The sequence below is a fragment of the Chamaea fasciata genome, unplaced genomic scaffold (assembly GCF_029207755.1).
Source record: "Chamaea fasciata isolate MVZ Bird 193981 ecotype frontalis unplaced genomic scaffold, bChaFas1.0.hap1 SCAF_42, whole genome shotgun sequence".
In the NCBI taxonomy this organism is placed as follows: domain Eukaryota; kingdom Metazoa; phylum Chordata; class Aves; order Passeriformes; family Sylviidae; genus Chamaea; species Chamaea fasciata.
Window position 1 is genome coordinate 1596339 of NW_027094127.1, and position 17515 is coordinate 1613853.

Below are 17515 nucleotides of genomic sequence, written 5' to 3' on the forward strand. Positions count from 1 at the left end.
AAAGCGGGCTTCATTTTGCAGGTTCAGAGCATGACAAGCTGTTGTCTTGCCTCTGGGTTTGAAGGGCTGCAAGAGAGAAGAATAGAGACATGGTCAGAGGCTGGATCTGTGGGAATCCTAGGAGATCTTCCTGCCAGGGCCATCCCATCCAGCCCTCGTCCACACAGGGAGCAGAGGCCTCCAGAGCCGGGGATTGCAGCTGTCTGCCCGGGCAGTGCAGCTTCCCCCGCCAGAGCCGCTGACGGCCCGCTGCCCTCACTCACCCTGACTGAGAAGGTGAAGCTGTCCTGGCTGCCCCCTCAGAGAGCGTGTCACGGCCCCAGCGGCACGGCTCCCTGCCAGCGCCGCTGCCAGCCCTGTGGCCACACGGCCTCCTGCCCCGGCAGGGCTCAGCCCGGGCCCTTGCCGCCTGCTGCCGCCCCAGGGCACGGCTGCCAGAGGGCGGCAGCAGCCCCGAGGGCAGGCGGGGCTCCACGGCGCCGGGCCCGGATGCCGCTGCTGCAGCCGGGGCAGCAGCAGCCGGGGCCGGGGCCGAGCTGCGGCGGGCCGGGGAGGGAGCCCGGGCTCGTGGCTCACCCATGAACCGCATGGCTGCCTCTGGCAGGGACTCCTGTGGGTTCTCCAGGTAGGGCAGGGCCCGGCGCAGGTGCTCGGCTGCTCGGATCCTGTCGTCTGCCAGCTGGAGAGAGCGGCAGGAGGGAAGGGTTGGCGCGGGCTCAGCCCCTGGGCCGGGCTCTGGCCGCGCCCAGCCCCGGCCTCCCCTGCCCGCACGGCCCTGAGGCCCGGCCAGCAGCCGCTGGCGCCGGGCTCTGGAGGGGGCAGAGGGCCGGCTGCTGCCCGGGGAGCCGCGGTGCCGCCCCGTGCCCGCAGCCCCGCTGGGCCGGGACTCCACGGGCACCCGGCTCGGGGCCGCAGGAGCCTGGAGAAGAGCCCGCGGGGCCCAGGGAAGGCAGCGGCGTGTGGGGCGCAGGCTGGAGCCCCCGGGTGCAGCACTGGGCAGGGGCCACGGCTGCCAGCCCCGCGGCCATGGATCTTCTCCAGGCTGAGGCTGCCACTTCTCCAAGCCATCCTTACCTTGCAGTCATTGATAGTCAAGGGATGTTCCTTTGTCAGTAGCTCCTCAAGATCCCTCCTCTTCAGGAACTTGGCCGCACAATGCAGGGTTTCCCGAGAGGCCTGAAGAGCAGCAGAAATGCAGAGATGGCACCACAGCCCAGGGCACAAGGACCCGCATCCCTGTGCCAAGGCCTGGAGGAGGACGCAGCCTCCTCCTCCTCCTGCAGCAGGGCAGGAGGCAGCTGAGCCCCCGTCCCAAGGATGCACAAAACCTCACATTTGCCACACGCCGGTTCTCATCATGGCAGTAGAATAAAAGTAGGTACAGGCTCTTGTTGACAGTTGCCTTCAGGGGCTTTTTTCCCTCCTTCACTACCAACTCCATCACCTTACAGAAGAGGTCAATGGAGAGCAGTTGCATGTAGCTATTTTCCTAGAGGAAAGGAAAAAACCTAAGCATCAATTACTCCAGGCCCACCTAGGCAAAGGCCTGAAAATGCAGACAGCACAAGGTTTCTGGGCAGCACCCAATGCCTGTGGCTCGGGTTGCAGAACCTTACATTGTTAAAGAGCGCCAGCAGTGCCTCAGCCAGCTTTGGGGCGGTGGTGCTGGATACCAGGATGTCTTCGCTCTCCAGCATATTAGTAAAGACACGGAGGGTCAGGGCAACCACCACTCCATCTTCATCAGCCAGCAGATCCACAAAGCTTTCAGACAGGCAGCACATTCTTCTGGCCTGTGTGGAACACAAGGCTGCGCTGTGAAGCCGTGAACAGCTGCACCAGCGACAGCGCCCTGGCACTGCAAGCCCAGCCTGCTGCCGCAGGGCCCAGACACCAAAGGCCTGTCCCAAAGCACTCGGGCAGCTGAGGCAGGAGAGCTGGGAGCAGCTGCCTCAGCTCCTGAAGCCCAGCCAGGCCATTGGGCTGCTCTCCCCAGTGCAGCTTCAGCTGCTGGCCCCTTCTCACCATCAGGGGATCCTTGCTGAGCACCAGCAGGCCTTTGAGCGCCAGGCGACACCTCTTCCTGCACTCGATCCGCAGGTACCTGGACACGACCCTCAGGACCCAGCCACCACATTTAGTCCAGTCCAGGCACTCCAGAACCTGAAAGGCACAGGGCAGTGGTACAGGGTCCGGCTGGCAGGAGCCCAGAACTGCACAGGGCCAGCCCCAGGCAGCAGCAGCACAGGGCGCTGGTGCCATCCCAGGAGGCTAGGGATGCGGCTGCGAGAGGGCAGAGAGCTGGGAGGCAGCTCAGCCAGGCAGCGCTGCTCTTCAGGCTCACCTCCACAAGGAATGCCAGGAAAGGCAGATCGCAGCCTGGCTTCTCAATGCTGAGCAGTCGGAGCATGCGGGTTGCGATGCAGGAAGAGAAAGGGATCAAGACATGGCGCATCTCCCTGTCAGGGGCAAAAAGGAAGAAAGAGCCTGAGTAGGGGGGGGCACACTTTTCTCAGGACTGACTCCCAGAGGTGCAGTCTTTCCCCAGCATCCCTGGAGGGGACGTGGGTGCTTTGGGAGGTGGCCACTCCTGTGCACCCTCGTCTCCCAGCCTTTTCCAGTCTGCTCGGCCGTCCCTAAAGAGACGAGGCCCTCTGGCCACTGACCACAGGGACTGTGTGGGGCAGCCCGGGCACAGGGCACCAATTCCAGGGACAGCAGGGAGCAGGGGGTCTCACCTGGCCAGCAGAGCCACAGCATAGTACTGGGTATGAGCACAGAGCATGGTGTCCCAGCCATGCTTGGACTCCACAGCCATCACCTCATTCTCACACTGCAGCCGGCAGAGCAGGGTCTTCATGACCTGCACTGCAAACCTGTGTGCAGAGCAAAGCCCGGGTCACATTGGGAGCACTGGCACTGGCCACAAAGACATGGGAAGGACGGGAGGACGGAGACCTGTTGGGGTCGCTGGGAAGGTGGTGTTCCTCTCGGCACGCTCTCCAGAAGTGATCGACTTCCTGTGGTGGCATCTGCTGTGTGGTGACGACAACATGGAAAAGCAGAGCCACAAAGAGGCGGGAGGAAAAAAGGATCATTGCCTCGTGGCACTCAGGCACCTGGACAATCACCCACACCACCAGAGTTGCCTGCAAAAGAAGTTGCCAAGGAGAGCGCTCAGTGCGAGGTGTCCATGTGGCAGGGCCCCAGGGGAGACGCAGGGGGAGTAGCGGGCCTGGTGCCCCCTGAGCCTGCCCTTAGGCCAGGTTTCAGCCCAGGGCCTGAGGCAGGGAGAGGATGGAGAGCTGCTGGAGAGGCGACCTGGGGGTGAGCAAATGCCCAGAAACTCACAGCCAGAGCAAAGACGCCATCGTTGTCCCCATCCGAGGTGAATGTGCTGTGCAGAGGCCAATCCTCCATCACACAGAGCAGTGTTGGCAGAACCTTCTCCACTGTGGGACTCGATGAGCCTATGCTTCTCCAGATCATTGCAGCAGCTCTGTGGGATCAGAGCTCTGTGTCAGGGACATCTCAGCAACACTACCATGCCCTGTGCGGCTCTGGGGGCCGGGTGACAGAGCCCCGGTGCCCTGAAGGGCAGGGAGGGAGCACGGCAGCAGGCTCGGGAAACAGAGGGGCCCGAGGGTCCCGGACCTGTCTGCCGCTCTGGCAGAGCCCATTGCACAGGCCGTGCAGGGCCATGGTCCTAAAGGCCAGGGAGGCCTGAGCTCTCCAGGCAGGTGGGCCCATACCTGTCACATGTTGGGGCACAGCGCAGGAGGGTCAGCACCACGTCAGCTGGGTGTTCTTCAGCCAGCCTCACGATGTTCATGGGCAGCCTGGTATCCACATTTCCATGCGATGCAAGATTCTGGTGCATCTTCTTTACAATGGCTGGCACCTGGAAAGGGCATGGGGAAGACTTGGGCCGCTGTCTAGGAGAGCAACTTCACCAGCTTCCCCCAAGAATCGCTTCCCTTCCTGCCACGCTGTGCCGGCCTCAAAGGCTGAGGGGGCCCAGTGGCCGCGTGGCTGGAGATGACACACAATCCTGGGAAGCCTCTAGCCCCGGCCCCAGGCTGTTTACCTGCTGCTCAGAAGAAATACCACTCTTCTGGATAAAATCCACAGCGGGAGCAGGAATGGCAGTGGGAGTGGCCGTGGCGCCAGTATCTCTGATGCCCTGAGTCTCTCCAGTGTCAGCCGTTTGGAGGGCCACATCCTCAGCCACTGCCTTGTCAGCCTTTGCCCTTTGATTATTCAATGCAGTGTCAAAATTTTCTAATGGCTCAGCCAAATCCGTGTTGACATCAGGCTCTGCCCTGGCCTCCGTCGTCCCACAGTCAGGCTCAGCTGAGCCCTCAGCTGCCGTGCTGCTGGTGTTTCTACGCCGTATGCGCAGGAATTCTCGGATCATCTGCAGGAGAACAAAGGACAGGGAAGAGAGACGTGTTCCATGGAGTGCTCCAAGCGCGGTGCTCGGCTGAGCAGTGACAGCAGGCCCAGCCCAGGCGGGGATGGCTGCAGGTACCTTCAGTGTCCTGCGGAAGCTTCCACCGGCAGGCCTCTGCTCTTGTGTGCCGTCCGTGGCTGCATCTGGCAAAGAGCGAGAGCAGCCAGAGCTGAGGGGCTGCGGGAGAGGCCGGAGAACACAGCCCAGCCCTGCCCTCCCCAGGCTGCGATAGGGACGGGATGGGATGGGGCCACGTTGGCTGCAGCCATCAGCCCTGTGGCCCAGCTCTGCCACTCACCATCCTGTAGTGTCTGGAACCGCTCGCGCTCTTCAGGCTCTTGTGCTGGGGTAGCTCCAGGGCCTTTGCTTTTTTTCCCCCTGAACACTTTGGACAGGCCGAGAAATCTGCCCGCCATGCCACAGCACCTTTCAAGAGAGATGCCTCAGGAAAGCACTGAGGCAACAAGTTGTGCACTTGCGCCTTGAAAGCACCTGTGGCAGAAGAAGCCTCAGGAAGGCTGCAGGACAGCAAGTCCTGCACTCTGGTCCCAAGGGCTCCTGCCACAATGACAGGAGGTTCCTCGTAGACGATTCAAGTCACCAAATCCCACAGTCCGGCCTGGAGGCCACAGGCCACAGGGATAAGAGATGACTTGGAAAACCTCCGAGTCACCAAGTCGTGCAGTCTGGCCGTGAGGTCAGCTGCACGAGTCACTCCTTGTAGAAGCTCTGGGTCAGGCACAAACGAGTGCGCTGTGCGGGGGCTCCTCACAGCACCGCTCTGGCGCGTCCTGTCCCGTCGCCTGCTCCAAGGAATGTGGCCTGGCTGCGTCACCGCCAGCACCTATGTCACCACGTGTCACAAAGGGTCCTTGGACACCCTGTGCCATTCCAAGCCACGGTGACCGCGCTGCTGCACCGCGTCACAAAGGGCCAATGCACACACTGCCACCTGCCCTGGGGCCGCTCCCAGCCCAGCCAAAGTGGCCCAGGTTGGAAGGAACCCCTCACCCCAAGTGTCTAAGACAGCCCTGAGACAGCATCTTTTGCAGCGGCTCAATCCTTGGGCAAACGCTGCCCTGCTCTGCGGGTCCAGGGCAGCAGAAGGAGCCCCCAGGGCCGCCGACGCAGCCGCAGCGGGAAGGGCACGGGGCCTCGCACAGAAGTTGGCACGGCCTCCCTGGGACACGTCCCAGCCGGTGGCCGTCCTAAACCCGCGGGTGTGACACAGATGAGGAACCTGTGGGCCGGGGCACGGACGCTGCTCTGACCCCTGGGGCCAGGGCAGCGCTGAAATCGGCAGGCGTGACGGAGCCCCCGCCCAAGCAGAGCTGCCGCCCCCCGAGCCCTGGCAACGCTGGTGCCATCTCCTGCCCCAGAGACCTGTGCCCCGGGGCGCTTCTCTGCCACAGGGCAGCCAAAGCCAACGGGCCCTGGCGGCTGGGCTCCTTCCTACAGGGGATGTTGGCAGGAGCACCTGGAGCAAGTGCTGGCAACACTTGGTCTCTGTCAGAAGCTCTTACTCCATGCTGAAATTGTTTTCTACTTGGAGTGATTTCCTGAAGCACAAAATCACCCTGGCAGCAGAGGCATAGAAGGAGTTGGCATTTAAGAATCCTCAATTCAGGAAAGCTTTTCTTCCCGTTACTCAACTCAAGTAGTTGCAAAAAGTTGCCAACTTCCTAAATTTATAGCAATGGCCTGAGAACCTGATAGATTTGCAAGCTTCCTTCCCATCTCAAAGCAGTGTTAGAAATGATCAGAGCCAATTTCCAAACTCAAAGATTTAGTTAACAAATTTGAAAAGCAATTTCGGGAAATGCTACGATAAATCAGGACAACATGGATCGAATGTTGGGTGGCCAATCCGGGAGCAGAAAAGGGTGCCTCTCCGTAGTACTGCCCACAAATTCGGGGTCTCGGGGGAGGTGTTTTCGACCATTGTTCTACCCTGAGGCGAAAACAAGATGGTAACAAAGAACCCGAAGAACATGACACCGTGTACATAAGAGAATCATTGAAATGTCTGGTGTCCGCAAGGGATATCTGAAAGAGTTTCCTGAGAAATTGAAAAGACGTCTGCATGAAAAGTCTCCGAATCTTCTGTCAGAAGGTTTCTGCCGCCCTCCGCCCAGATTGGTATGGGATCTCCTGATGAACTGTGAAGATGTGGTCAGCCCATGCTTCATGGGCCCTTTCCCGCTTATCTCTCTGGCAGATGTCCAGGTAACACCTTAGGACAGTGAAAAGACTGTGGTATGCAAAGAGAGGCCCTGGAAGTGTTTCCAGCAATTCAGGGGATTTTACCTTCCACTGCAAAGTTTTAAGACACACAATTTTAATCCAGCAATTTAATACTTTGTATCTATTACAGCAGCAACACATCTGCCTTAAGGTCATCCACTGAATGTCGCTTTGCAAAGCAGAAGACCACACAGAGGAAAAATAAAGACCTTACTTTGGATTCAAACATTTTTCTAGGAAGGCATGGAAAGAGCCTAATTCTCTTAAGGAATCAAAGCTCTCCAGGAATGAAAGTCCACTCAGTGTTACAAAAGTAGCCCAAACAAATGAGTAGATTGCAAAAGGGCTAATCCTCCCCCTGCTCCAGATATGGAAGTGGCCAAAAAAGTAGAGCTCTCCCCTCTTCTTCTCTGCAGGAGAAGCAGGATGACTAAGAGAAAAAGTCCCAGCTATTCCTTCAGTCCTCCATCACCAAAGCTGTGCCATAGCACAGGTGCTGCCTTCAAAGTGACCCCAGTTCCAGCCTAGACCTCTCACCTTCCAGACAACTCCTTCCCCAACACGCCCAGCAACAGCAACCCCAGCTCAACACCCTGCCAAGACCCGCAGCTGGCCCCATGCCTGCGCAGAGCTTTGCCACCCCCTGGTTCCCTGCACGTGCCGTGGCATGGCACTCAGGAGGATGTGCTCCAAGGCCTTCCCCGCTAGCAAGCTCAGGCTGCCAGGCCTACGGTTCCTGGATCATCCTTCCCACCCACCCTTCCCGTGCACCGCTGGTCCATTTGCGCTCAGCTCCGACTTGGCCGCTTCAGCAGGACTGCTGCTAAAGGATGGAGAGCAGCCCGGCAAGCTCCTTCTCCAGCTCCCTCTTTACTCTCGGGGCAGGTAGAACATGCCACAGGAAAGCAAGCAGTGCCAAAAGACATGGGCCAGCATCAGGCACATTGAGGAATGAAACAAGGCCTTTGTTCGATGGAAGGAAGCACAAGCAATTGACAGAAGTGAAGAGGACTTAGCACAGATATCCAGAAGTCCTTAGCACCAGTGAACATCAGAAAAACCTGGAAGCCTAACTTGACATGAGAGTGACTTGACAAAAAGCTTGAGACATAGCCTTTGGGAAGACCTAAGGGCAGCTACAGAATCAGCCCTGTGCAGGGAAGGCATGAGGAAGATGAGCTGCTTTGGTGCGCTGAGACTCCTCCTGGCCAGCAGGTGGACATTAACTTCAGGTCTAGGATTCTGACGCAATGTGTTTCCTTCTAAGCCCCTGCCTATGGAATCACCTCAGCAGTCTAAAGACGGAAGGGATTTTTGATAGAATTCCTACAGAAACCCACTGAAATTTGGACGTGGCGAAGAAGCCTTGTGCTGGGGTGCAGAGCCCTAACCTCCTGCCAATAAAAGAGCTCTTGGTGGACAATGCATTTGTCTGCTGATTTCATTGAATTCTAGAGACCTCTCAGGACTGCTCTATCCTGAGGGAAGGCCCTTGGCCTTGAGCTGTAGGCACCCGCGCAAGCTTCAAATCAGCTCCCTCAGCTTCCAGGACCTCTCTTGGCCGGCATCCTGACGGGGAGGCAGGACCGCTGCCAGGCACTGCTGGGACCCAGCAGGACAGGACCGGCTGTCTCGTGTCCACGTAGCACCCCCTGACACAGCCAGGGTCATCCCGAAAGCAGACAAGGCTCACGTGTCAGTGGAGAGGGGCAAGGAGCGCTGGGCTCCTCTCAGGGTGTCTCAGCTGGGCCTGCTCCACAAGACGCCCCCATTTGAAGGCCTGCTAATGCCCAGCTGCCAGAAATGCCTGCCTTGTTCTCTCCAAGATGCAGAGGAAGAGGCAGGGAGCAGGGCGCCTTGGGAGGCAAAACTTCCAAGCCTTTTCTGAGGCCACGCACACACCAAGAGCAGCCAAGACTCTCCCTGCTGCCTGGCCCACACAGCCCAGCTCGGTGCTGGCCCTCTGGGCCGCAGCAGCCTCCAGCAAGCAAGAGGCAAATGCATATTGCCAAGAGTTGAAGCACAGCAGACAGGTAAGACGTGAGACGTGTGTGCTGGAAGGCCTTTGAATTCACAGCTCTCCAAGACAGCTTTGGGGCTGGCAGCTGGACAGAGATGCTCCTGCTCACACCTTGTCACAATCCGCTTACACAAGCCGGGTTCGTTTTAGGGGTCTCAGAGCGCAAAAGACACTGTGGGGGACAAACTCAGTTTACTCAATCACAAATGCACCTTTATTTAGTGCCAACAAATGCGATAGTGGGGAGAGAAAATAGTAAGAAAGACAGAAAGGAGGGGAAGGGGATTATAGCTTCCAACATGGAGGTTCGAGTCCTCAAGGCTTTTGAAGATGCCTATAGACGTGTTCTTCTCCAGTGGGGATATCTCAAAAGTGAGCGAGGGTCTCCAGGGTTTTTATAGTCCTCTCCGAAGCAACAGGCAGTTGGCCAAACAGGTGGGGGAAATCATTGCAGTGTGTTCACTTAGAGAACTCAGAACAAGTCGGTCATCAGCAGGTACAGTGTCAACCAGTACAAGTCAGCAGGCGCAGTCACTTCACCGTGACTTGCCCATTGTTTCTGCTCAGGTTCTGATGTTCTGATATGGATGCTGGGTTTTTCCATCGAACACACCTGCAGGCAGCACTTGGCCGACATCCCACCTCAGCCAGGCCAGAACTTCAATGTTGAGATTTTAAAGTCCCTTTTAGGGGTTTCAGTCTCTGTCCGTGACGATGGTTGTGAGGCAGATGAGGGAACTTCAGGCCATCTTGTACACCACCCCGTGACTCACAATTGTCGTCAAGAGAGCTCCTTCAGCAGGGTTCCGTAGTCTTGCAAAGTCTTCAGGACTCATCCATGTTAGTAGCATATCCTGGAAAAAACAGAGACAGTAGAGAGCGTGTATGAAAGAGAGAGAGAGTGAGAGAGAGAGAGAGAGAGAGAGTAAGAGAGAGAGAGAGAGAGGAGAAATAGGAAAAGGAAATAGAAACAAAACAAATCAATCAATATTGATTAAAACAATTTCATCAAAATAATCAAAACAAATCATCAAATTCCTTAAAGTTATAACAATTTTCAAACAAAAGCTTAATTTTGATTACAATATAACATAATTAAAACAAACAACAATAATCAAAACAAGCAACCAACTAGTTCAAATTAAGCTGCTGTTGGAGGTCTAATTTTCACTCTTAGGGTAGTACGTCTTGTGTCAATAACTTTGGGAGTGTCTCTTGCAAAAGGGGTATTGATTAAACTGTGCGCTTCCATTATAGATGCCAAGTGGGTTAACTTCTTCATCATTTTCCAATTTAGGATGTATAAAATGATTGCTAAGACAAAACCAATCAAAACCAAAACCGAAAGAACAACAGGGGGGTGACACACTCTGTTCAGGATACCTGTGGCAGCAGGTGACCACCCAAAAAGGATATCCCACCACCTGTATTCAGCATCTTTTTTGACCCTTTCTAAAACACAATGTATTTCTTTCACATCATGATGGACTGTCACCAAAGTGTTCTGTCCATTTTTCTTGACCTTTTCCAAAATTCCTACTAAGTCTTCGTGAAGCAACAATTGCTTAATTAAAGTCAGATTCATTCCAATGGGGGCAGATGTTATCCGGTGAAACAGGGTAAAATGTGATTGTAAAATGTGATAGCATGTAACTGGGGCTGAGCAAGAAAAGTCACATCCTGTAATTGGGGTAAAATTGCAGACACAAAAATTTGAGTGATTTTTAAGATTCACTCCTATTTCTTCTACAAACACTACATCACAAGCAGTCCTTACACAAGCACGTCCATTGCCTATATACACAAGCACTCTTTCAGGACTTTCGTTAGGGTGTACTTCAAAATGACAAATAGTTTGCTCTGTGTCCAAACAAATGTCTTGAGCTATGATTGCATTACTCTCACAGATGAACCCTTGTTTTTCACAGACAATACATGACTCTAAATTAACAGTTTGCCATTTCTCACCATTTTGATAGGCCTATTCCCTATGCTCGGAAAGATAGAGGACAGCTCTATCATGATTCAGTCCTAATGCAATGATGGGGAATATCGAGTGCAAAAAGGCATTACATATGGTTAACACAAAAGCTGTGACTGTTGGTATTGGGGTTACAAGTAAAGTTCACCAACTTCCACCAGGATTGGAATTCCTTTTCAAAATCATTTGCATTGTCCCAAATTATTTTCTGAATTTCAGTAGGAAAAGTGCCTTCTTTTCCTTCCCTTATGATTGAGGCAACAACTGTCTGCATCCAAAGGTGTGTCTGGGTGCAGCTAAGAGCCAAAGAAACATTGTTTTGTGTAGCACCAAGTGCATCGATTAACATTTTGTGATCATTCACATTCACCTTTTCCCAATTTGATAATGTGTTTGATAGCAACCACTGATGTGTCCCCAAAACCAATAAGGACAACTGCAATGGTTGTTGTAATTCGGTCAAATCCCTAGTTGTAGAAGCCAATTTGTTCATTAATACCTCTAAATCAATACTGTTCAAAATTCCCAATTTAAGATATTTATCATGGTTTATATGGCCTTCATGTCCCTCGGAGTTCTCCTGTAAAAAGTAAGCACAAGAGAATCTGCCACCAGAAGGCAGAAAGTTAGAATAATGGAAATTCTCCAATGTGCATTTATTCAATACTCTTTCCCTAGAGCATCAAAGGTTACCCATGTGTATTTATTCAGAGGGGTTTTTAGCACTAGTGGTACCTCTCCCTCCGTGGGGAGGTCCACCAAAACAGGTTGTCCAGGGTAACGTGCTGGATTCTTGGAATCACTTGGTCCCCGTAGTGAGGGAACTATGCTTGGAGCTGTTGGGCCAAAAGGAAAAGCATCAGTAAACCAAGGATTTGCTGACTGTTCGGGGGAAAAGGGAGGGGCTATAACTGAGGCAGGTTTGTCTTGGATGCTATCCAAGTTTTCTGCTTCTTGTACTGCCAGTTTTTCCACAGCTCCTTCAGTTATTGAGAAGATGTTACAATAATGTTCAATCTGAGCATACCACTTTCTTACTGAGGCTGTCTGGGCCACCCCATCAGGTGGGGGAGTCCCAGTAGTGACTGACTTAAAAACTTGGAAAGGTCTTCTCCAAACAATTGGTTGTTGTGGTACAATCTTCTCTACTTCTGTCAGAGCTAGGCTAACCACAAGCAAGCCTTTTTCCCAGGTAGTATACCTCTTTTCAGCATCTCTGAAACCACGGGAATAAAAACCAACAGGCCATGTCGGACCCTCAGGACCCCACTGCCATATGTGTACTGACAACCCTGAGGAAGCAAATCCCCATTCTACCTGAAAAGGATCTGTTGGGTGGATAGGGCCTAGGGCCTGATGAGCTGTGGCTCCAAAAATCAACAACTGTGATGCCTTTTCCTGAGAAGGGCTCCAGTCCCATTTTACTCCCTTTCTCAACAAATCATAAAGAGGTCTGGCAATTATGGAAAAATCTGGAATGTGTTTTCCCCAAAACACTAATAATCCCAAGGCATGCTGTAGATCTTTCCTGGACTCAGGCACTTTAATTTGATCTGAGGAGGTTAGGGTGTCAGGTGGGATACATGTCAGACCTCCTTTCCACCGGATACCCTGAAATTTTACTTCTTGAAAAGGCTTTTGTAGTCTCTCTAAGGGGACCTGCAAACCAAGGCTTTCTAAGTGGGAAGTTATTTTCTGTTGAACACCCCCACTTGCTGTGTTTTATTGTTAAAACTTGTGCTAGGGAGTGCTGTGGCTTGTTGCCCAAGGCTTGTGGAAGAGGAGGTGCGCTGGGTTGTCGGTTGGATGATTCCGACACAATAGGTTTGGGACAGGGCCAATTAGAAATTATTTTCGCCAATTTATCATACGGCTATTTATCCATTACTCTCGTGGAACTCCCCTTTTCAGTCCTAGCAACCACAGCTGCTGCCGGTTGCAAATTTGTTTTCCCTTTTCTGGGTTTTCATTCGGAGAAGCAATGTGCCTGACTCCTCTGGGTTTTTCTTGTTTGTCCTCTGAGTACTTCACTGGTCCATATTTTCTACTGTAACTTATTAACTCTTCTGCTACCTCACTCCATGTCCCAACTTTATGACTGCTGTTACATTGTGATCTAGGAGTTGTGAAAGGTGAGAAGTCAGTGGAACCAGTTTGATCTCTTGTATGTCCAAGAAATCTTTCAAGTCTATCTACCGGAGAGATAGATGCTATTGTTTTCTGAAGAATTGCTGTTGGTTTAAGAGACTCTGGCAAACCTCCAATTAGGGGGGGTCATAATCTCAGGTTTTACAGGCTGTTGCAATGGTGACTCATAGCCAGGGATTAATTTCCATTCATGTATCATTTGCAAGCACGCCGCTTGGTGTATGTTTTCTAGGAGTTGGTCTGAGGTGCCAACTATTGCCAGAGGGTCGCCCCTCTCAAGGGGGTTTAACCCCCCTGCCCAGTAAGCTGCGCGCTGTGTCAGGGACCATGGAGCAGGCGTATTTCCTGTTGTTAAGAAAACTCCATGTCCCCAATAGCCACTTGCTTCTTGTTCACTTAATTTAATTTGGTCACCCACAGTGAGTGAGACTCTAAAAACATACTCCGTCTCTGATTCACTAGGGAGGCGGGAGTATTCTTTCTTTAATTGAGCTAATTCAGTGGCTGTGTATGGTATTTCTTTGGTGGTTAATTGAGCTAATTCAGTGGCTGTGTATGGTATTTCTTTGGTGGTTATGTGGGGATCATGATCCTCTTCATTTATATAATTATATTCTGTTTTAATGAGAGGTCTCAAGTTGGAGCAACAGTGTTCCCCACAATTTTGCATGTGTACTAATTCTTTCTGAGGATATATTCGTTTAAGGCTGTATGTCTCCTTTCCTTCTATTTCTGTGGGTGAATCTGCAGATTTTAAGTTTTTACTTCGCCCTTCTGCAAGGGAAATCTGCAGCAAATAATTCTGATTTCTTTCCTGTTCTAATTGCTCTTTCAAAGCTTCTACCATATTTAGCAGGGATTCTATTACTGTTTTTTCTTCACTTACCTGTTCAAAACGGGTTTCTATGGCTGCCGAAAGGCAGGCCCCCAAAACTGAGCAAAGAATGCTTTTATTTCTGCCCAGTTTGTATCTAGCATCATGTTGCAAAGAATATATTCTATCTACAATGTTTTCAAAGTTAAACCAATTATTCTGTGCCCACCTTTCTCCGTCTAGAGAAAGTCTAGCACCATGTTTTGCTAACAAGGCATAAAATGCATACTTATCTTTTTCATTCATTTTGTGAAGGGACCAAAACCACTCTCAGGGAGGTACTCTTCAAGTTACACCAAAGGCACAGCTAAAACGGTGTTTCCCTTCACTTCCCTGGAATGGGCGAGGAGACCAAAACTGCCTGGGAGGTTCACCTTAGTTACAAATAGTTGTCTCCTCAACTACACCAAGCAGCCCAAAACACAAAAACTAACTGCAGTCCCATCTTTTGCACAATGAGATCTTTCTGAGAAATCCTGATGACAGGGAGTGCTATTCGCCTGGGTGTATACAGTTTGCGGGAATTTTCCCTCGCCCCCCTTGCTTTCTAACAGCGCTCACCGAAGTGGCGTGCTAGGTGCTGCTGAGACGAGGGTCCTTCCCCTTTTACAAACGATATAAAACCCGCAACCCCTCTGTCCATCAAGACCCTGTCCGTGACACCAATTTAATGTCACGATCCGCTCACAGAAGCGGCGTTTGTGATGGTCCGTTTTAGGGATCTCAGAGCGCAAAAGACACAGCGGGGGACAAACTCAGTTTACTCAACCACAAATGCACCTTTATTTAGTGCCAACAAAGGCAATAATGGGGAGAGAAAAGAGAACAGTAAGAAAGACAGAAAAAGAGGGGAAAGGGATTATAGCTAGGATTAACGTGGAGGGTCAAGTCTTCGAGGCTTTTGAAGATGCCTATAGACGCGAGTGTCTCCAGTGGGGTGATCACAAAGTCTGTGGTTAACTCAGGGCTCCTTAGAGTCCTCTCCGAAGCGACAGGCAGTTGGCCAAACAGGTGGGGGAAATCATTGCAGTGTGTTCATTAAGAGAACTCAGAACAAGTCGGCCGTCAGCAGGTACAGTGACAACCAGTACAAGTCAGCAGGCGCAGTCACTTCACCTTGACTTGCCCAGTGTTTCTGCTCAGGTTCTGATGTTCCCATATGGATGCTGGGTTTTTCCATCGAACACACCTGCAGGCAGCACTTGGCCAACATCCCACCTCAGCCAGGCCAGAACTCCTGTGTTGAGATTTTAAAGTCCCTTTTAGGGGTTTCAATCTCTGTCCTTGAGGATAGTCGTTAGGCAGATGAGGGATCTTCAGACCGTCTCTAACACAGAGATGTCGCAGCACAGCTGGTCTGTAGCTGGACAAAATAAATCTGGTCATAAATCCAATTGGGCTAACCTGGCTTGTTCTAGAAACAAATCCCTAGGTCAACAATTGAACTCAAGCAGAGACCTCAGACAACCCCATCCGAGCCCTGGATGCAAACATATCACTGGCCAGAGAGCTGGGCAGTGCAGAGATCCCAACTAATCAGCTATCCAAGCCTGGGAAATTCAAAGCCCCTCTAAAAAGAAGCTGTGAACAATAAAAGGAGCTGTTTGCTGACAACCTTTGGTGCGTGCTGTGTCATGTGCCTGTCTCCAACCCACGACCCTCACGTAACAGGAGAATTCTGTAAAACGCTAATTGCAGTGGGTTTAGGATGAGGTCAGGCTCAGTGGGAATGCCCAGGTTTGGGAATACAGCTAGAGAGCCAAGCTGGGAGCACTGCTTGGAATTGGCTGGTGTGAGCAGCAGGAATGTTGCTGGCTGGAACATTTTGAAGAGCTGGAGAAAAGAAGCGTTTTGTGGAAGGCCACCAGCTGCCCTTTGCCAGCAGCAGAAGGTGTGAAGGTCCTCTTTGAGGGCCGTCTCTGCACAAGGACAGCCTGGCCTTCTCCAGTACCCAACCATCTTTCAGGCTTTTGGGCTGGCCTTGTCCCTCACTCTGGAGAAGCAGCTTGCTCTTGGAACTCACACATGCACAGTTTCTGGCTGGATTACTTTGTCTTACCACAGACAGCCCTGGAGACAACACTGCATTGAGGCTCAATCCGCAATAAAAGGGGATTTTGTTCCAGCTTTTGTTCCTCGCACCAGTGAGCAGCAAGCACACCTGGGCCTCCTTCAGGTCTCTGTGTGGGCTGGTAGTCAGCTTCTGTTGGCAATTTAAAGCTTTTCCTCTACTTTTGGCAGCAAAGAATGAAGCATACCCAGGTGCACCCAACCCCAAGTTTCACTCTAAAAAATGACAAATTTCATTCTCCTCTATTCAAGCCGTCAAGAAAACAAACTTTCTTGAGTGAGCTGGGCACAGTGTCCTCCAAGACCATTCACGAGTAGGACATGTTCCAGGGGAAGACTGGCAAACCCAGAGTTTACCCATGCTTAGGAAACCTTTGCAAAACCTTCCCACCTCTAGTGGTGTTGCAGCCTCCTGAGCTCCTGGAGGCCCCAGTCCCCTCAGGCACAGTTTGGACAGGAGGGGGACGGTTCAGTTTCTGAGACGTGGAGACAGGAGAAGGAACAGGCTGCAAACACTGGTACAAGGGCAGGGCTGCTTCCATTTATGGTGCCATGTGGCAGCACAGAACCTTTGATTGAATGTGTGGGAGGTGCTGAAGGGCAAAAATTCTCAGTGATAAGGACATCTTCACTTATCATAGCAAGGGAAGTGAAAGAGAAAGTGCAATCTATCTTTCATGGAAGCTGTTCAGTTTTTAACAGATTATTTTTGCTGAAGACATGCCTAGGCAATGGTGATTTTAGAGCATTTTGTGACTCTCATAGTTATCCTCACACCGGTTTTGCCACATTTTCTCTCTTTTCTTTCCTGGTGAAGGATTTCTCCTGCCCAGCTGGCTTCTGGTTGGAGTTCTACACTCTGGAGTCCCCGAGTTTTCTCAGCAGCCTTTGCAGCGAGTTCTCAGCCAACGTGTGGCTCTGCTGCCATCCCAAATCTGTGCCTGCCTTGCCCAGCCAGGGCGCAAGTGGGGCATGTGCTGGGCATGGCTGGAGAATTGCAGGGACAAAGTCCTCCAGTGTTGTCATGTTCCGCCTGGTTGGCTCAAACCTTGTCACTCCACATTGAACCCTGCCCCTATTGCTTTGGTATTGGCTCCTGCCCCCAAAACTCCTCCCTTGGCCCTTCCCCTTCCAAGCTACTGCAAAGGCACTGTGAGGGGTTCTGCTTCCTGCTCGGGGTTAGAGTTGGAGTTTGCCTCAGGAAACGATCCTCAGAGGGGCACAGCTCCCGGGCCCTGCGGGCAGAGCTGCCTTGCCCAAGGACAGCCGCTGTGGCGGCCGGGGCAGCTGCACGGCCCAGGGCCAAAGCCCCGCGGCACCCTCAGTCCAGCCCGCCTGACCGGCCCTGCGGCCTCACCTGGGCTCGGGGCTAGCAGCAGCAGCTCCCTGCTCACTGCTGGAGCTGGTGGCCTTCAGCTTCTCCCCGCTGCCTCCTGTCAGTCCCTGCCTGTCCTCAAGGTCGGCAGGGCAGCCGTGGCCAAAGTGGAGCCTCTGGAATTGGTTCCACGGCCTGGCAGAGCTGCCCCCTCAGCCCCCTGTGTCTCCCCGTCCTTCAGCAGCTCCTCAGGGGACAGCGCCGGGGGCCACCGGCAGCTCCCAACGCTCCAGGGACACCCGGGGCTGGAACTGCTGCTCCGCCCGGCCCGGCCGCCAGCTGGGGCTGGGCACAGCAACAGGGGGCACAGGGGGCACAGGGGGAAAAACAAGAGCTGAAACAGGCAGCCG